Here is an 18,511-nt window from a genome sequence, read left to right as displayed (position 1 = left end):
CTTGGCAATGGCTGGAGACATTTTGGGTTGTCACAGCAGGAGAGAGGTGGGTAGGATGCTGCTAACCAACCCCCACCGCAAGGAATTACCATCCCCAAGGGCTCTGTCTCTCTCAAATAAACTTTAAATAAATACCAGCCTCAAGGTCTAACTGGTGCTAAGGTTGAAAAACCCTGAACTAAATCGACTCAGTCTAACAGGGTTTCCTCGGCGTGGTGGTGTAAACCCAAAAGTCCATCTGTGGCAGACCCTTTCAGCTTTCTTTGGCCTTATTTTAAAAAGTCACTTCTGCTTACCCAGTTTAGAAAGGAGGGCATGCTGAGGTCACTGGTCGAGGAAGGGCCAACTCCACTTTATTTATTTAAAGTGCTACTTATTTAAGCATTTTGAAAGGTAATTTCAGCATTATGTTGCATTTGTAACCGTGCCAACAGACTGGAACATGTTTGAGGCAAAAGTATGTTTTCTTTTTCAAAGGACCAGAGTGGTTCCCTAGAGGTTTTGTTTTTGTTTTCATGTTTATTTATTTATTTATTTATTTATTTAGAGAGAGGGAATCCCAATGCGGGGCTCGGTCTAATGAACCGTGAGATCATGACCCGAGTCGAGTCGAAATCAAGAGCTGGATGCTCGGGGCACCTGGGTGGCTCAGTCAGTTAAGTGTCCGACTTCAGCTCAGGTCATGATCTCACAGTTTGTGAGTTTGAACTCCCCACATAGTCGGGCTCTGTGCTGACAGCTCAGAGCCTGGAGCCTGGTTCAGATTCTCTCTCTCTCTCTCTCTCTCTCTCTCTCTCTCTCTCTCTCTCTCTCTCTCTCTCCCCCTCTCTCTTCCCCTCCCCTGCTCACGCTCTGTCTCTATCTCTCTCTCTCAAAAAATAAACATTAAAAAAAAAAAAAAGACGCTGACCTGACGGAGGCACCCAGTTCCCTGGAATTTTTGCAAAGCTGTGTAACATGCCTGTTGTCCAGTTAAAGAAATCTGCGAAATCGTCCTTGAGTTAGTTATTTGTGTCACATCTTAGGAGTATCCAGCTTAGTAAAGGCAACTACATGCTCACAGCAAAAGAAGGGGTGGGGATTCCCCAAGGATTCTGGCAAAAATGATTTTAGTATTTTTTTGAAATGTCCGTTTCTAAATGCAAGCCAACTGTCTCTGGTAATCAACTGAAGATTGAGCCTCTGCAGATAATTTTATATGTCAATTTTCATCTTTTCCAGAGATTCCCAATCCCTGCGTAAAGCTTCTGTAGTTGCTTCTTCATTGACTTAAAATTCATCTTGATTTATGTTCAAGAAATACCATGCATTCTGGTAAACTTCTTATCTTGAGTGAATTTGAGCTTAAATAATGGCATATTGATTCTCTTGTCCAGGGTGCTATGGTTTTCTGAGAAGCAGGCAAAAACCAAGCACCATTCTATGGGAGAGGCCAGTGGACAGATCATGGAAGCTGGAATGAAGAACTCTTTGTACGGTAGGATTTGTGCTAACTTTATGCCCCTTTTAGGGCATCAGCAATAAGCAGACTATCAATGTCACTTCTTAACATTTACTCATGGGGCGCCTGGGTGGCTCAGTCGGTTAAGCAGCCGACTTCGGCTCAGGTCACGATCTCGCGGTCCGTGAGTTTGAGCCCCGCGTCGGGCTCTGTGCTGACAGCTCGGAGCCTGGAGCCTGTTTCAGATTCTGTGTCTCCCTCTCTGACCCTCCCCCATTCATGCTCTGTCTCTCTCTGTCTCAAAAATAAATGTTAAAAAAAAAAATTTTAAGAACATTTACTCATGGTTTCCTGCACTCCAAATACAAGTGCTTTGCATACAAGAAGTCCTTTTAATACTGCAACAACTGTATGACATAGCAGTATTAGACCTCCCTTTTGTTTTTTTAAGTTTCTTTATTTATATATTTATTTTCAGTCATCTCTACACCCAACACAGGGCTCGAACCTACAACCCCGGGATCTAGCCACATGCTCCACCAGCTGAGCCAGACAGGCACCCCTCACCCATTTTTTAGATGTGGATACTAAGGCCTGGAGAGGCCCGCTGAGGCTGTGTACCTGGATCACACGGTTGGGAAGCAGCCCAACTGGGACAGAGCACACACTTATCATATGCCAACCACACTGCCTCTTGCTGTCACTGGTTAATCTGAGGGAAGGGGCGGGGCAACCAAGCAAGGTATCCAGCAGAACACAGTCCTGGTCTCTGAAGAGCTTATGTTCCAAAGCCCCTGTTTGTAAATTCATCTGCTTGGATATTGCAAACACCTGAGTTAGAAACAATCTTTACCGGGGGCACCTGGGTGGCCCAGTGGGTTGAGCCTCCGACTGGTGATTTCGGCTCAGGTCATGATCTTGCGGTTTGTGAGTTCAGTCCCTGAGTTAGGCTCTGCACTGACAGCACAGAACCTGCTTGAAATTCTCTCTCTCCATCCCTCCCTGCTCACTCACTCACTCTCTCTCAAAAACAAATAAATAAAACTTAAAAAAAAAAAAACAATCTTTACCAGATCTCTTAGACTGGCCTTCGTAATCAATGTCTGAAAGCGCAGTACAAGTTTTGTACCTGAACTGCCGTTACGTGCACTCTGCCACTACAATCCGAGTATCTTGTCTTTCGCAAAGGGTTTGGGGAATGATACGTTCTGCCCACAGGGCCTATGCCAAGGCAAGCAGATCTTTCTGAAAGTAGTATGTTCTGTGTTTTCCTTTTAATTTACAGATTTTCTTGACATTTTTGTAATGTTGTGGATGAACACCAACTTTCAGACAGCCCACTTAGCCTGTCCGCACGTATCTTGATGCCAAGACTCCATTCTTCATCCCCAGGTGTTTTGGGGAGTAACAAACATTCTCTCATCCTACTTAGCCTCCCTAGATTTCTCATGACCTGTTAATGTGTGTCCGTGGCTGGGTGCACCTGTAGTTCTGTTTAATGGTCAGTGGAAATGAAAAAAAAAAAAGTCTGCATTATTGCAGTTCTGGTTTCTCTTCCATTCTGTGTCACAGACACCAACCCACCACTCATTGGAAAATGGTTAAAAAAAAAAAAAAAAAAAAAAAAAGTACAATGGATGCATTGAAGTTATATGTAATTGTATAAATGGTGCAACAGTAATAAAGTTAAACAATTAAAGAAAAGACTAGCCTTTGGGGGGCTGTACCTTGGACCCTTTCATGCCCACCATGGATATTGTCTCAGAAGCTGCCTTCATTTCTCCATTTAATGTTACACACCTCAAAGTCTGTGACACCAATTAGTGACTTCTTTAGATTTTCACAACTTGCTCTTTCCTCAGTGTCTTTGCCCTTGCTATCACCTCTGCCTAGAAGGCTTTTTCTCTAGATTGCTCCATGGCTGGTTCCTCCTCCTCCCGGGGTTCAACCCAGTTGCTAACTCCTCGGTTACCTCCACCATGTCTTCAGAACCCACTGCCATCTGCAATGATGTGTTTGAAATCTGTCTCCTCCACTGGAATGTAAGTGTGTGAGGACAGGAACCCTGGCTGTTTCATGACAATCTCACTTGCTAGAACACAGTAACAGATGCAAAGCAGGCACTCGCTAAAGTGTTGGTGAAAGTGCAGGATTTTTTTTGAAGTTAATTTATTTTGAGAGAGACAGAGAGAGCGCGCGCACAAGCAGGAAGGGGTAGTGAGAAGGAGACACAATCCCAAGCAGAGCTGGATGCGGGGGTTCAAACTGATGAACCAAGAGATCATGACCTGAGCCAGATGCTCAACTGACTGAGCCATCCAGGCACCCCAAGGAATTTTTTTCATGGAAATTCTAGAATTCTCACAGGACACTTCACAAACTCAAGAGAATTGGGTCATTTCCTTGGCTTTCCTGGGTTGCTGGCATTCCACTCTCCATTTTCCTTCCTCGGCTTGAAGAGGAAGCTGGCCCACCCAAAGGCCCAGTTCCTCTCCATACCTGCTATGATGGAAATCAGCTCTAGGCACTGCTTCCCTCTGAGAGAGTTCTGGAAGGTGCTCAGTCCTCAACTCCAAAGGCCACAGGTACCCAAAGGGCTCTGGTTTGAAGCTCCGTATTCCCTGGACTCTTCCCCCTCCACCAAAGGATAAGAGAAAGAGAACTTCACTCCTCCTGTCAGGCTTCCTCACTGATCATTTTATATGCTCTTTCCATGTCAGCTATTGTTGTTTTCATTATTGAGATAGCACCTAGCAGCAGATTAATAACAGTAATAATGATCATTTATTGGATTCTGAGCGTGCCAGGCATTTGCCCTGCACACGTCATCTCCTTAGACTGTCACAACCACTGCCTAAGGTAGGTGTCGTTACCATCATCACGCTCTGCTTTTTATAGAAGGGTACCTGGGGCTCAGAGAGGTCAAAGAACTCATCTAAGGCAACACAGCTAGATTCAAAGCCCTGCGGTCTGGCTCTAGAGCCTGCCTCTTAAACGCTGTCCCACACCACCTCTTGGTGCTGGAGAGCCATGAGCTCCTGGCCCCATCCCTCCAGGCACTGCATCCTTGATGCTGTCTTCGGTCTGTCTCCAAGGACGGATCTCACACAGGGAGGACTGTGTTGATGTACAGGGTACAGCAGACATTCAGAAGTAGGTGATGTAGGACACTAGCCCCCTTCGGCAGAAAGCACAGCACACTGCTGATGTCTGTGGCTCTGGGGATGACATACAGATGTGGCCTTGCATCCAGTAAGTGTAAATATTTAAAAGTTGGGGTACCTGGGTGGCTCAGTGGGTTAAGCTTCCAGCTTCGGCTTGATCATGAGGTCACGATCTCATGGCTTGTGAGTTCAAGCCCCACGTCCGGCTTTCTGCTGTCAGCACAGAGCCCACTTCACATCCTCTGTCCGTCACCCCCCTCAAAAATAAATAAACATTAAAACTAAACTAATAAATATTTAAAAGTTATATGTCAAGATAGTAAGTGTTCAAAAACACACATTCCATCTTCCTTCCTTGACAAGCAACACCTTTGCAGAACCTGGAAGCCCAGGTTCAAAGATGGAATTCTAAAAAAAAAAAAAAAAAAAAAAAAAAGATGGAATTCTCAGGCTCAGACTTCCATGTCAGAACACAGCAACATGGGGAGAATCAGCCCTCGTCCTGCACCCTTTCTCTTCCCACCCCAGGCCTCAACCTGTACCACGAGGCTTTGAATGTGTGTGCGAGGATACACAGCTCTGTCCAAACCCCCTGCAAACACATCTGTCCACAAGTCCCACTGCCAGTTTAGGGATGCTCACAGCTGCTGTGTCTCAGCTCTCAGGAGCGACCCAGGCAAGAGGTTTCCACAGACCCTGGGAGAGGGCTTGGGGCCTGTCGGTGGAGAATTCCAGGGTCCTGTGTCACCGGAACGAGGTCTGAAAGGAGGTGGTACGGGTTCTGGGTGAGCACACCCACTTGGAGCAGGGCCCCCTCCTCACCTGTGGGAGCTGGGGCAGGACCAGAATGGCACCTTTTAAAGCACAGGGGCCAAGGCAAGCATCCAAAGGCCTGTCCAGGTCTCAAGCGGTACCATCTGGGAAAGGCAGGACTGGGGACAACAGGAGGACATCAAAAATACACTGCCGCCCGGTCACAGGATGGGCATAAGACCTAGCACTGTTTGGACGATTACTGTTTCTCAGGTGCTTCTCCACGGGCCTCATCTATCCTGTCTCTTTCATCCTCCTGCCTACCCTGTGAGGCCAATCCCTATTACTATCACTACTGTAGAGACTAGACAGCTCAATTACAAGTAACATGCCCGCTGTCATGCAGATGGCATTAAGTCAAGTCCATGGGTAGTCAAGTCCATGCTCTTAACTAGTGTGACACAAGATCAAAGAGTGACAGTAAAGGGCTGGTAAAAGATGTGTCAAGACATGTTAATTCTATCTCAATGAAGCCAGGGGGATGAAAAGATACGCCAGAAAACTGTTAACCAAAAGAAAGCAAGTCTAATAATATTGATGTCAGACAAGATAGAATTGGAAGAGGAAAGGTCTGAACAGGCCAAAGAGGAATATTGCGCATTGTGAGATGGTCGATAGACTTCAACATCTGGAAGAAATGGCAGGAACCTTATCTGCCTAATAGCTTTACAACATACAACAAAAGACCAGTGAATACACTTTAACAATGACGATGCCAGAATCATGGTGGGAGACCAATAAATGAGCCTCTCAGAGAACATCTGATAAAGCAAAATTAAAAGTAAGGACATAGAGGGGAGCCTGGGTGGCTCAGTCAGTTAAGCGTCCGACTTCAGCTCAGGTCACTATCTCACGGTCCATGAGTTTGAGCCCCGCGTTGGGCTCTGGGCTGATGGCTCAGAGCCTGGAGCCTGCTTCCGATTCTGTGTCTCCCTCTCTCTCTGCCCCTCCCCCGTTCATGCTCTGTCTCTCTCTGTCTCAAAAATAAATAAACGTTTAAAAAATTTAAAAAAAAAAGTAAGGACATAGAGAACACAATGCAGATTCCCAGGGGAGTCTTCAGGTATCACCCATGGAGGCTGGAGGACACACCAACCTTTTTCTGTGCCCCTCACCTGCACGGTTCTTCTCGCGGCTGCAAGGAGCAAAGGGAGTGGGCACCACTAGAGTTGTATCCACAGACACGGGAACCTTGGCACACTTCAGGGCTTTCTGCAGAAACTGGCAGAGATGCTGGATGACACAGGACTCCAGCCAGCCTCCCTCGTGATTAGCTCTCAGAGATGGAAAACTGTTAAATCATCAGGATTGTTCTCATCAGGACTGGAAGACAATGTTTGTCCAGGAAAGCAGATACGTATGATTGATTGCTTGTCCTGTTGCTGTAATGGTAAAAATACATCTTTTCCACCAATGTCCCAGTAACTTACATCTTTCTCAGTGGACTTTATTTATATAGGGTATTTCATTCAGCATTCAACAAATGCTTATTGAGCAGGTGTTGTGTGCTAGGTGCTGGGGGGTACAGCTGTAAATAAGATAAATGACGTCCTTTGTTTTAAAGCTTATTTCTTTATTTTAGAGACAGGGAGAGAGAGAGCCCCAAGTGGGCTCCAAGCTGTCAGCACAAAGCCCGATCCAGGGCTTGATCTCACAAACCGTGAGATCATGATCTGAACCAAGATCAAAAATCAGACACTTGGGTGGCTCAGTCGGTTAAGCGTCCAACTTGGGTTCAGGTCATGATCTCACGGTTTGTGGGCTCAAGCCCTGTGTCGGGATCTGCACTGACAGTGCAGAGCCTGCTTGCAATTCACTCTCTCTCCCTCTCTGTCTCTGCCCCTCCCTGACTTGCACTTTCTCTCTAAAAATAAAATAAATAACCTTAAAAAAAAAAAAAAAAGAGTCTGACACCTAACTGACTGAGCCATCCAGGTGCCCCAAGGTACTTTTTCTAATAGAGTCCTTAAGCTAATGATGAGGGGAACAATTAACAAAGAGACAATCACAAAGAGTGATAAATGCTATGAAGAAAACAGAAAGATATGAGGCTAGGGTTGCCAGATAAAATTCAGGGCACCTGAGTCAATGTGAATTTCAGATAAACAATGTATTATCTTTTAGTATAAGTATGTCCCATGCAATATTTACACTAAAAAAATCATGCACTGCTTTTCTGAGATTCACATTGAACTGGGTGTCCTGTATTTTGCTTGCTAAATCTGGCAAACCTAAATGTCGAGTTACTGGGTGTGGACAGTGGGCAATTTCAGACAGGATGGTGACATTTGAGGTGGAATCTGAATGTACAGAGATGGAGTCAGTTATTCAGGGGTCTAGAAGAGCATTCCAGGCAGAGGGAAGAGCAGCTACAAACACTCTGAGGAGGGAGAAAGCTCGGATCTTGGAAGAACCAAAAGGAAGGTGAGGTGGCTACATTGAGTGAGGGTGGAGAGGAGGAGGAAGGAAGGTGATGAGGTCAGGCAGGTTGGCAGGGGCCAGATCTTGCAGCGTTTGTGGGCTGTGATAAGAGATGTTGAGCAATTTTACAAAAACTTACATCATTCACTCAAACAGAGCATTTTTTTTTTTTTTTTACATTTTATCTCAGGAGTTGCTTTTACATGTTCATAGGCAGGGTGCTATCAAAGATAAACAAAGCTGGACATTGTTAAAACAGTAAAAACAGATTTTATTCAGTAACTACTGACAGTAGGGGAAAGAGCGGATTCCGACTATGCAGAGGTGATTGGGCATTTTAAAGGAGAATGAGGGAGTGCGGGAGAGAGTGAGGGCACAGGTAAAAACTTACAAAGGGTTGGTCGGTGTAAATGTGATCAGGTTAGCTGTGTCTGCTAGCTGGCAATTATCAAGGTTGCAGCCTCCCACAGAGACCAAGAGACCGAGGCCTTACCTTCCTGATGATTATATTTCAAAGGAACGGCTTTCAGGTCATTGAGAAAGACACTCCTAATTGCAACAGATACATATATATCTCAAAGAGACTGAAGAAGAATTCACAATTGTAAGCCCTTCTTAGTAAATGCTCTAAGATGGGGAGCCTGGGTGATTCAGTCATTTAAGCGACCAACTCTGGATTTCTGCTCTGGTCATGGTCTCATGGTTCATGAGACTGAGCCCCGTGTTGGGCTCTGCCCTGACAGCCCGAAGCCTGCTTGGGATTCTGTCTCCCTCTTTCTCTGCCCCTCCACTGCTCACGCTTTCTCTCTCTCTCAAAATTAATAAACTTAAAAAAAAAAAGTAAATGTTCTAAGAAAGTGAGGGCCTATCCTTAGGTGTTGGGCTAGAACAAACACAAACAGTAAATTCTCCTGGCAGCATTGAGTTTTCTCAAGCAGTTATGGGGAGGGGGGGAGGGGGAGACACTGGGGTCATATTAAGGTCATGGCTTTATGCTGCTAGAAGCCAAGTTCAAGTTCGGTCATTTCTTGCTGCAGAGGTTTGGACAGAGTCATTACGTGGTGAGAGTTCTGCAATTCTCAGTGCCTACGTAATTCTGTGTTCTTATATTTGTTTCCTTGAATGATAACCAAATATGTGCCTTTCAGTCCCTGGAGGAGCAAACTAGCAATTGCAAGGGATGGGCTCTGAAAGAGCTGGGCCCGCTGGCGGCCAAAACTGAGGGCTGGGCCATAAGTCCTCATTGCTTCCTGTCATTGTCACACTCAATGGATCATAAGATCCTGCAGGCCCTACCTCTACAGTATCTCCTGAAGCTGTCCACTTGTTTCCATATGCACTGTTACTCACCTGAGTCTGAGCATCTCATCTCTCTCCTGGAGGCCTCTAGTCTCCTCTGCTTCAAGCTCTTCCCCCCATACAGTCCATTTCCACACAGCAACTGGTGGGCCTTTTAAAATATAGATTTGGGGGCGCCTGGGTGGCGCAGTCGGTTAAGCGTCCAACTTCAGCCAGGTCACGATCTCGCAGTCCATGAGTTCGAGCCCCGCGTCAGGCTCTGGGCTGATGGCTCAGAGCCTGGAGCCTGTTTCCGATTCTGTGTCTCCCTCTCTCTCTGCCCCTCCCCCGTTCATGCTCTGTCTCAAAAATAAGTAAACTTAATAAAATAAAATAAAATAAAATAAAATAAAATAAAATAAAATAAAATAAAATAAAATAAAATAAAATAAAATGTAGATTTGGTGGCCATCCTGTAGTGGATGCACACAAGGCACAGTCTAACAAGGCTTATGAGCCCCCTACATCATCTGGCCCCTGCTGGCTTCTCTACCTTCCGCCTCCTGTTCCTCCGCACTTCATTAAGCCCCAGCCTAGTTCACGCCTGATCTTCACACAGCTGTCTCCTTGTTGAAACTCAGGCCAAATGTCACTTGTTCAGAGGCCTTCTCTGACCATCCAATGACCTTCCAAGTCACTGCCTGTCATATCACCCTGTTTTAAATTTTCTTCTCATAGCGCTTATCAAGATCTGAAATTATTTTGTTTATTCCTTCTCTCGCTGTAAAACATGCGCTCTGCGAGGGGGCAGAAAGTTCTCCGTCTAAGGCTATGGGCAGGACTTTGAGCAGTTCGTTCAATAGTTATATAAGACCTACTACGTGCCTCACTGAAGCCCTACGTCAGACGAAGTCGCACTCCAGCGGCCCCTGGCCGAACCAGCGTCCATCTGGGGGTGGGGGGGGAAGGATGAGGATTGCGACGCCCGCGGCGGTGATCCAAGCCAAAGGGCATTGTCACTTGTGACGTCAGCGCAAACACGGAGCGCGTCTCCATTGGTCTTTCGAGTTTGGGTGGGGCCCGAGCGCTCCTGGCCCCGCCCCCCCGCCTCTGCCCCTCTCACGCATGCGCCCGGGCCGCAGCCTCGCCGCCGCGCCATTTTGCCGGGGTTTGAATGTGAGGCGGAGCGGCAGGGGTGGGTAGTGCCGGCCACAGTTCGCGGCTGAGATTCCCTTCTCCGTTCCCGTATCCCCAGGAGGTGAGGCGCGGGGCGTGCATGGCCTGGCAGGGTGGCTTCTTGGGACCCAGCTAGGGGAGGGATGCGGCGCTCCTGACACTTCCGAGCGCTGGGAAGCAAGGACCGCGCCTCTGGGCGAGAGAGGAATGCGGGCCCGTGCTTCGGGAGGCGCCCTCGGGCGAGGTCTTTGCCCGCACCGACGGGTCTCTCTTCACCTCACCTCGCGGCATCCCGAGGCTCGGGCCCACGCCCGACGGCCCCGGGGCCTGTGAGGGGCGAGGGCCCCCGAGGCGCGGCCTAACGCGAGCAGCCCGAGCGTCCGCCCCTTCCCCTCCAGCGCCGCGCCGATTGGTCGCGCCGCCGCCGGGCCGCTCGGGAAGGCCGCCTCTCATTGGTCGCGCGTGCGCGTCCGTTCTCCTCGCTCCCGGCCACCCGCAACGTGAGCTGAGTGCCGCGGCGAGGCCTGTCCGGCCGGGCTGCTGGGTGAGGGCCGGCCGCCGCCCAGACCTCCTCTTGCCCCGACTCACTTTCTGATTCGAGGGGGGGAACTTTAACTTCCCTGTGCTTCAGTCTCCCCGACCGTAACTGAGCATCGTGATCTCACTTTGCTGAGTTAAGGAGTATGTCCTAGTCCCTGCACCTGCCCAGTAATGTAGAGTCCAGCTCTTGGGGGGAAACGCGATAATACGGTAGTTCGGAGCATGAGCTTTGGAATTGGAAGGCCTGGGTTCGCTCCAGATTTGGCCTCTCCCTAGGAGTGCAATGCAGGACTAGTCACTTCATCCCTCGGTGTCTCCCATTTCGTTATGCGCAAAGTGGGTTTGAAAACAATCTGCTTGGTAAAGTGGTTGTGAGAATCCACTCAGTTATTACCGTGGTTTACAGAGTCCCACCTGAAGTGACCGTTGTCCGCCTCTTCCACCCATCTGCTCTTAGCCGCTGTAGCTGTACTGCTGACTTCTGTTTTCTTAAATGTTCCAAGCTCGTGCCCACCGTAAAGCGTTTGGACCTGCCTTTTCGTTTGCTTGAAAATTACCGACCTCTTAGGTTTGCAAGACTGGCTCCCTGTTTCACGCCTCTTACACCTTCTTTGACCAACTTCTCTGAGGGCTTCTTTCTTTCACCTCTTAATAGCATTTATCATTCTCTAGAACTACTTAGAGTTGTTCACTGTCTCTCGGCTGCTGGGCTGTGAACTTCAAGAGCAAGGACCTTGCCTGTCTTTGTTGTTGTGTTCTGGTGATGAGTGCTTGCCACGTGGTATTATTCCTTGGAAGCACAGAAGGGGACTTTTACTCTTGGATCCCACCAGCGTTCTTTTCTCATCCCCTCGCCCCCCCACCCCCATCCGAAGTTTTTACTTGTGTGTGTGTTTCTCCAGTTTTTGCATAATTCCCGGGACTCTTAGTTCACCCTGTTCTCACCACCCCGCCCGCCTCAAGACTCTTCCCCTTCTTTCCATCAATGCAAGGGAATTTTCTCTTCCCATCTGGTTACTTTGATTTCTGCTATTTGGGGGCTGGGACAGAGGTTTCCTACATTTGACCTTAGCCAAAAGGTTGAGAAGCGGTGGGCGCAGAGGTTTCCTATACAGGATTGGATGGGTTTGAGAGCACTGCTCTAGCTTTGGAATTAATTTGTTCTTTTATTCATTTAATAACTATAGAGCATCCACTTAATCTCTGGAAAAACAGTGAAGAAATAAACATGGACAGGGTCCTTTCCCGTGGAGAGCTTATATCCTAGTGGGAGAAAGAAACAATACAAATAAATGAATTAGATAGTTTCAGATACTGATAAGTGACAGGTGAAGAAGGTGGCATATGAGCTGAGACCAGCCATGGAAAGGTGAGGGGACAGAGGATTCTAGGCAGAGGATATAGAAAGTACAAAGGCTCGAGGATAGGAATAGACTTAGAATATTGGAGGAAAATCCACCATGCTACAGTAGTGTATGAAGAAAGGAGAGGTGTCCAGGGGCCAGATCATGTAGGGCTTTGTAGACAATTACAGAGTTTGGATTTGATTCTAAATGGTATGTTCCTGTGATTAGAAAGCAGAGGGTGGGTCAAAGTGCCTTGGTACGTTCTTGATGTGTATGTGCCAGATAGTTTTCATTCATTGGAACTCTTTCCCTTTCCCCAGATGTAAGGACTCAGGAATGGTTCTCTAATGTGGAAGAAATATCTAAGGAAAAGGCACAGATCTTGGATCAGCTTATGTCACAGGTGTCTGTGAGATGGCCTTGGAAAGCTTTTATTCCAAGTCTTCATCCATAACTGAGGGCCTGTGGGAAGAGGCTAGACTTAGGTCCAGCCATTCATTCAACAAGAAGAACTTGGAATTTAGATAAGTTTCTCATAATTGAGTTACTGTGGCACATGTGTTTTATTTTTTAACTGAATTGGTAAGGATTTCCAAAGATAGTTCTGTGGAAAAACTAAAGCGTCGCCCCTTTTTTAAAGGCAAAAGGATGTATTTCCCATTTTTAGTTTGAATCTTTATTTTAAAATCAGTAACACTTTCTATGTTTACATATTGCTGATATTTTAAAAAGTCAAAGTACTTTCACCCGTGGCCAAATTAGGTAGCTTAATTAGATCTTGATTTTGCCCATGTATGGTGAATACCTATGGAGTATTCTCTAAAATTACCTTGTCATGCTTTCCCAAATCAGGGCTAAGCTTATAATTTGGTTTTATAGACATTATCATTAAGGAGATACAAAAAGGGTTTGTTGATAAATATTTAGTTCCTTAACTAATACTAAATTGTAGAGTCTGTGTAGTATTTTGACTTTTAGGGATTGTTGCATGTATGTTTGTATATCTCCCCTGTCCCCAATGCACACTTTTTTAAAGTTTATTTTATTTTGCAAGAGAGAGTGCATTGGGGAGGGGCAGAGAGAGAGAATCCCAAGCAGGCTCTGTGCTGTCAGTTCTGAGCCCACATCAAGAGTTGGTTGCTCTGTCAATTGAACCACGCTGGTGCCCCCTCGTCCCCACTTTTTTTTAAACTTACAAATAGTCATATTTTAGTACCTCAACTTTGTCATTTTAGGGTCATTCTATCATGTGGTCTTAGAATCAGTTTTCCCCCTCTTATTTTTCACAGTCAATTGACCAGAACAAACGTGTGAAATGATAATGCTTTTGATGGAAAAATCAAGGGAATGTAGCTTTTGAAAATAGTATAAGAAATATATATTAGGTATTTATCACTATTGTAAAAGCTCTAGGGAGATTGAAATGAACAAAACACAAAGCCCCTACTCTCATGGAACCTAGAGTCTAGGGAAGAGAGAAGCACAGTGAACAAGAAAGCAAAGTAATATGGCCTATAATATTTGGGAATTTGGAGCTTGGAAAAATAGAATAAGGGAATGGAGAGTGACTAATGTGGGTGCTCTTTTAGATAGGATGGTCCAGGAACTTATCTCTGAAAAGAGACAACCTTGGAAAAAGACCTGAGTGAAGTGGGCAGTGAGCCATGCAGCTCTCCAGAGGCAGAGCTGTTCAGGCAGGGAGGACGGTAAGTGCAGAATCCTGAAACAAAAGTATGAACACTAACACAATATGAACAGTAATATAGGACAGATCTCAAATTCACTTTTTTAAAGAATTTATTTTTTTCTTTTTTTAAATTATTTTTAATGTTTGTTTATTTTTGAGAGAGAGAGACACACACACGAAGGATGACACAGGCTCTGCACTGTCAACGCAAAGTTCAATGTGGGGCTCGAACTCACTAACCGTGAGATCATGACCTGAGCCGTAAGTCAGACACTTAACCGACTGAGCCACCCAGGAACCCCATTAATTTATTTTTTTAATTTACATTCAAGTTAGTTAGCGTATAGTGCAACAGTGATTTCAGGAGTAGATTCCTTAGTGCCCCTTACCCGTTTAGCCCATCCCCCCACCCACAGCCCCTCCAGTAACCCTCTGTGTTCTGTATTTAAGAGTCTCTTATGTTTTGTCCCCCTCCGTTTTTATATTATTTTTGCTTCCCTTCCCTTACGTTCATCTGTTCTGTGTTTTAAAGTCCTCATATGAGTGAAATCATATGATATTTGTCTTTCTCTGACTAATTTCGCTTAGCATAATACCCTCTAGTTCCATCTACGTAGTTGCAGATGGCAAGATTTCCTTCTTTTTGATTGCCGATTAATGCTCCATTGTATGTATGTGTGTGTATACACACACACCACATCTTTATCCATTCATCTATCAATGGATATTTGGGCTCTTTTCATACTTTGGCTATTGTTGATAGTGCTGCCATAAACATGGGGGTACATGTTTCCCTTCGAAACAGCACACCTGTATCCCTTGGATAAATACCTAGTAGTGCAATTGCTTGTTGTAAGGTAGTTCTATTTTTAATTTTTTGAGGAACCTCCATACTGTTTTCCAGAGCGGCTGCACCAGTTTGCATTCCCAGCAACAGTGCAAAAGAGATCCTCTTTCTCCACATCCTCACCAGCATCTGTTGTTGCCTCAGTCGTTAATGAGCCATTCTGACAGGTGTGAGGTGGTATCTCATAGTGGTTTTGGTTTGTATTTCCCTGGTGATGAGTGGTGTTGAGCATTTTTTCGTGTGTCGATTGGCCATCTGCCTGTCTTCTTTGGAGAAGTGTCTATTCATGTTTTTTGCCCATTTCTTCACTGGATTATTTGTTTTTTGGGTGTTGAGTTTGATAAGTTTTTTTATAGATTTTGGATAGTAACCCTTTATCTGATATGTCGTTTTCAAGTATCTCCTCCCATTCCGTCGCTTGCCTTTTAGTTTTGCCTATTGTTTCCCTCGCTGTGCAGAAGCTTTTTATTTTGATGAAGTCCCAATAGATCGTTTTTGCTTTTGTTTCCCTTGTCTCAGAGATGCGTTGAGTAAGAAGTTGTCATGGCCAAAGTCAAAGAGGTTTTTGTCTGCTTTCTCCTCAAGGATTTTGATGGCTTCTTGTCTTAACATTTAGGTCTTCATCCATTTTGAGTTTATTTTTGTGTATGGTGTCAGAAAGTGGTTCAGGTCCATTTTTCTGCATGTCGCTGTCCAGTTTTGCCAGCACCACTTGCTGAAGAGACTGTCTTTATTCCCTTGGATATTCTTTCTTGCTTTGTCAAAGATTAGTTGGCTGTACGTTTGTGGGTCCATTTCTGGGTTCTCTATTCTGTTCCATTGATGTGAGTGTCTGTTTTTGTGCCAGTACCATACTGTCTTGATGATTACAGCTTTGTAATACAGCTTGAAGTCTGTCGGATTCACTTCTTCCTTGAAACACTTTTAAGTGAACAGAAACGAATTATGGTGGGTAAGTTGGTCATGTAACTGAATTCCTATGTTGTTGGGGTTCCTCATAACTGATCCTTGAAGAATAGTCTCTAATCCATACCGGGAACTCCTGTTTTAGCTAGTTGACTGACATTGACTCATCCTTTAGTTCATGCAACAAATGCTTACTGAATATCTTCTATGTGCCAGGCAGTGGTAAAAGTCCTGGGCTTACAGAGACAAGACATACAAAGTCCCTGCCCTAAGGAGCTTACAAATAAGGATAGCAGTTACATTAAAGATACTTAAAAAAAGCAAAAAAGCTATTTCAGATGATGTTACTGCTGTTAATAGTGTAGATGATAGTGATGGAAGGCCTTTTTAAGAAGTTGATGGTGGGCTGACAGCTGAATGATGCCCAGTATCAGATTAGAAGGAAGAGCATTATTACAGGCATGGAGAACTGTCTTGGCTGGTTCAAGCAACAGAGGGAAGGCTTTGTGGCTTGAGCACAGAGCCAAAAGGAAGGTAGGTGAGGTTGACAGGTGTCAGATTGCATAAGACTTTGCCATGGTAAAGAGTTTGGATTTTTAATTCAGATAAATTATGAGGAATCTAAGAGATTTTGGTTGTGATATGTACAGTGCTATAGGAACATAATGAAGAAAGTTAGTGAAATGCAAAATTATTGAGGAGTGTATTAAACTCAACAGAATAGATCCAATTAATCTCTAATCCTCCCAACACACACACACAGTTTCTAACATGCTGCCTTGTGTAAATCTCAAAAAGGTAGGACAAATTTGTGTGATAGAAAAAGATGAGTTTTGTTGCGTATTTTTTAAGCTCGTGTATACTGATGTAAATAATTTTGCTTGGCAACAGCCAACTTTCATGATTTCATAACAGATCGAGCATTTCAACACAAAAAAAGAATGGGAAATACATTGATTAAATCACATGTTGAAAAGTTTTATATAATGAAGTAGTTCTGTGGCCAAGTAATGAGGGGGAACTCTGGGTTAAACAACATTAACCTGATAACTTACTGCTTCAGTTCCTGAAGACTTTAAGGTGAATCTCCAAAAGGGGATTATAATGTATAGCATTTGCCAAACTATTTTTTTGTAAGATTTTATTTTTAAGGATCTCTTGACCTCACAGCCCTTAGATCAAGAGTCACATGCTCCACTGACTATGAGCCAGCCAGGCACCCCTACCTTTTCCAAACTTTTGATATAAAACCCAGAAAGGGTGGCCTTTCAAATTGTGTGTATGGTTGAGTAGGACTTAATATTCATGCCATGGAGTGTTTTGCCCTGGGTCAAAAGAAGTGAATAGATTGGTGGGCAAATCTACTAGAACAGTCAGAATATTGGCTTCCCTTATGATAAAAATGTTTCCAGTTTCTAATAAGGAGAATACAGATAGTTTCAAACAAATCATTCTCCTTAGAAGGTTGTGGTTTCTGGCTGTGGAGGTATAAGCTGCACAGGCACAGCATTAACTATAGCCCTTTGTCTATCTGTCTCCCTCCCTCCCTCCCTCCTCCTTTCTTCCTTTCTCCCTTCCTCAACATGTCCTTTCTATTGCCATTCCCAGTGCTTCCATTCTAGGTCAGGCTTCTGTCATTATTTCTTCCACCTGAGAGATAAGATAGCCTTGGTAGGAAGAGAGTAGACCTATAGAGTCAGACTGATTTGAATTTGATTTTTTTTTTTAAGTTTATTTATTTTGAGAGAGAGCAGGAGCGAACAGGGGAGGTGCAGAGAGAGAGAGAGGGAGAGAGAGAATCCCAAGCAGGTTTGCGCTGTCAGCACAGACCCTGACACAGGGCTCAAACTCATGAACTGCAGGATCATGACCTGATCCGAAACCAAGAGCCGTTCATGTAACCAACCAAGCCACCCAGGCGTTCCTGAATCTGATTTTTATTAACTGTGTGTGACTTGGAGCAAGTTAATCTCTCTGAGTCTTCTTGTATGTAAAATGCTTATATGAAATGATATGAAGCATACAAAAACATTTAGCATTGTGCCTGGTTCATAGATTGTGGTTCATAGCATTGTGCCTGGTTCATAGATTGTCCCGTTTAAAAAAAAAGAAAAGTGTCCTAACAGATCTTCACTTGTTCCTTCAGCTCCATTCCGGAAACCATTACCAGCCCAAAGTTCATATACTCCACTTTCATTAAGTTTTGACCCATTTCAAAAAAACCGTAGTGGCTTCCTATTGTACATTAAATCATGTAACTCTTCAGCTAAGTCTTAAGGATCTAATAATATGATCTGATCTCAGCCTCCAATTCCACTGTTCCCCAAAGGAGCTATGTAGCTTCCTGTTTGTTACTTTGCTCACACTAGTTCTTGTGTTGGATGGGTCTTCATTCTATTTTGCCTTTCCAGTTCTATGTATCCTTCAAGTTCAACTCAAGACTCAGCCTCTTGGAAATCTTGGCCCACATGGAAATGTAGGCCAAGTGACTCTCTTGTTAACAACCTCCTAACAGTTAAGTTTTTGTGTGACTGATTTGGCACCTCTACTCCAGGGGACAAATGTGTTTCAGGCTTTCTTTTTGGATGCACATACTGTGGATTATGCAACTTTCTTTGTGGGATGTGGGGTAGCACTCTGCAAACACGTTAGTATTTCTTAAGTAAGACAAATTTTTATACAAAGTAAGATACTTTATTTATAGCCTCAGGAAGTTTGGGCCAGGTTTTGTTGCTAAATGAGTTTGCCACAAACTTAAAAAACAAAACAACAATAAACCTTTCAGTTTATAGATTTTTGGATTTCAAAACTGCAGGAAAGGGATTAGTTTGTAGCTGGAATCACAGTTGTGTCTTGTCTTCCAACTAATATGTAAGCTCCATTGAGAGCCTA

General features: G+C 44.7%; 1 protein-coding gene and 1 long non-coding RNA gene across 3 annotated transcripts in view; one reads left to right on the top strand and one right to left on the bottom strand.

The window, feature by feature from the left end:
* Window positions 1–6,462: 6,462 nt before the first annotated feature.
* Window positions 6,463–10,114, bottom strand: LOC125161828 (uncharacterized). Its single transcript, XR_007150774.1, has 3 exons — window positions 9,671–10,114; window positions 9,190–9,289; window positions 6,463–6,800 (listed from the first exon to the last, which is right to left on the bottom strand). It is a non-coding gene; the product is annotated as an uncharacterized LOC125161828 (long non-coding RNA).
* Window positions 10,115–10,229: 115 nt separating this feature from the next.
* The window catches only part of CSE1L (chromosome segregation 1 like), a 47,904-nt gene continuing 39,622 nt past the window's right edge, over window positions 10,230–18,511 (top strand). Inside the window, exon 1 of one of the 2 annotated variants that reach the window (XM_047851269.1) lies at window positions 10,230–10,375. The gene's annotated coding sequence lies outside the window, so the exon portion shown is untranslated. Of the gene's footprint in view, window positions 10,376–13,781; window positions 13,886–18,511 lie in introns of those variants that run through there. The other variant, XM_047851270.1, reaches the window with a different exon arrangement.

The sequence above is a fragment of the Prionailurus viverrinus genome, chromosome A3, assembly GCF_022837055.1.
Source record: "Prionailurus viverrinus isolate Anna chromosome A3, UM_Priviv_1.0, whole genome shotgun sequence".
Taxonomy (NCBI): domain Eukaryota; kingdom Metazoa; phylum Chordata; class Mammalia; order Carnivora; family Felidae; genus Prionailurus; species Prionailurus viverrinus.
The sequence above is the reverse complement of the archived record's forward strand: the minus strand, read 5'-3'. Positions and strand labels throughout refer to the sequence as shown.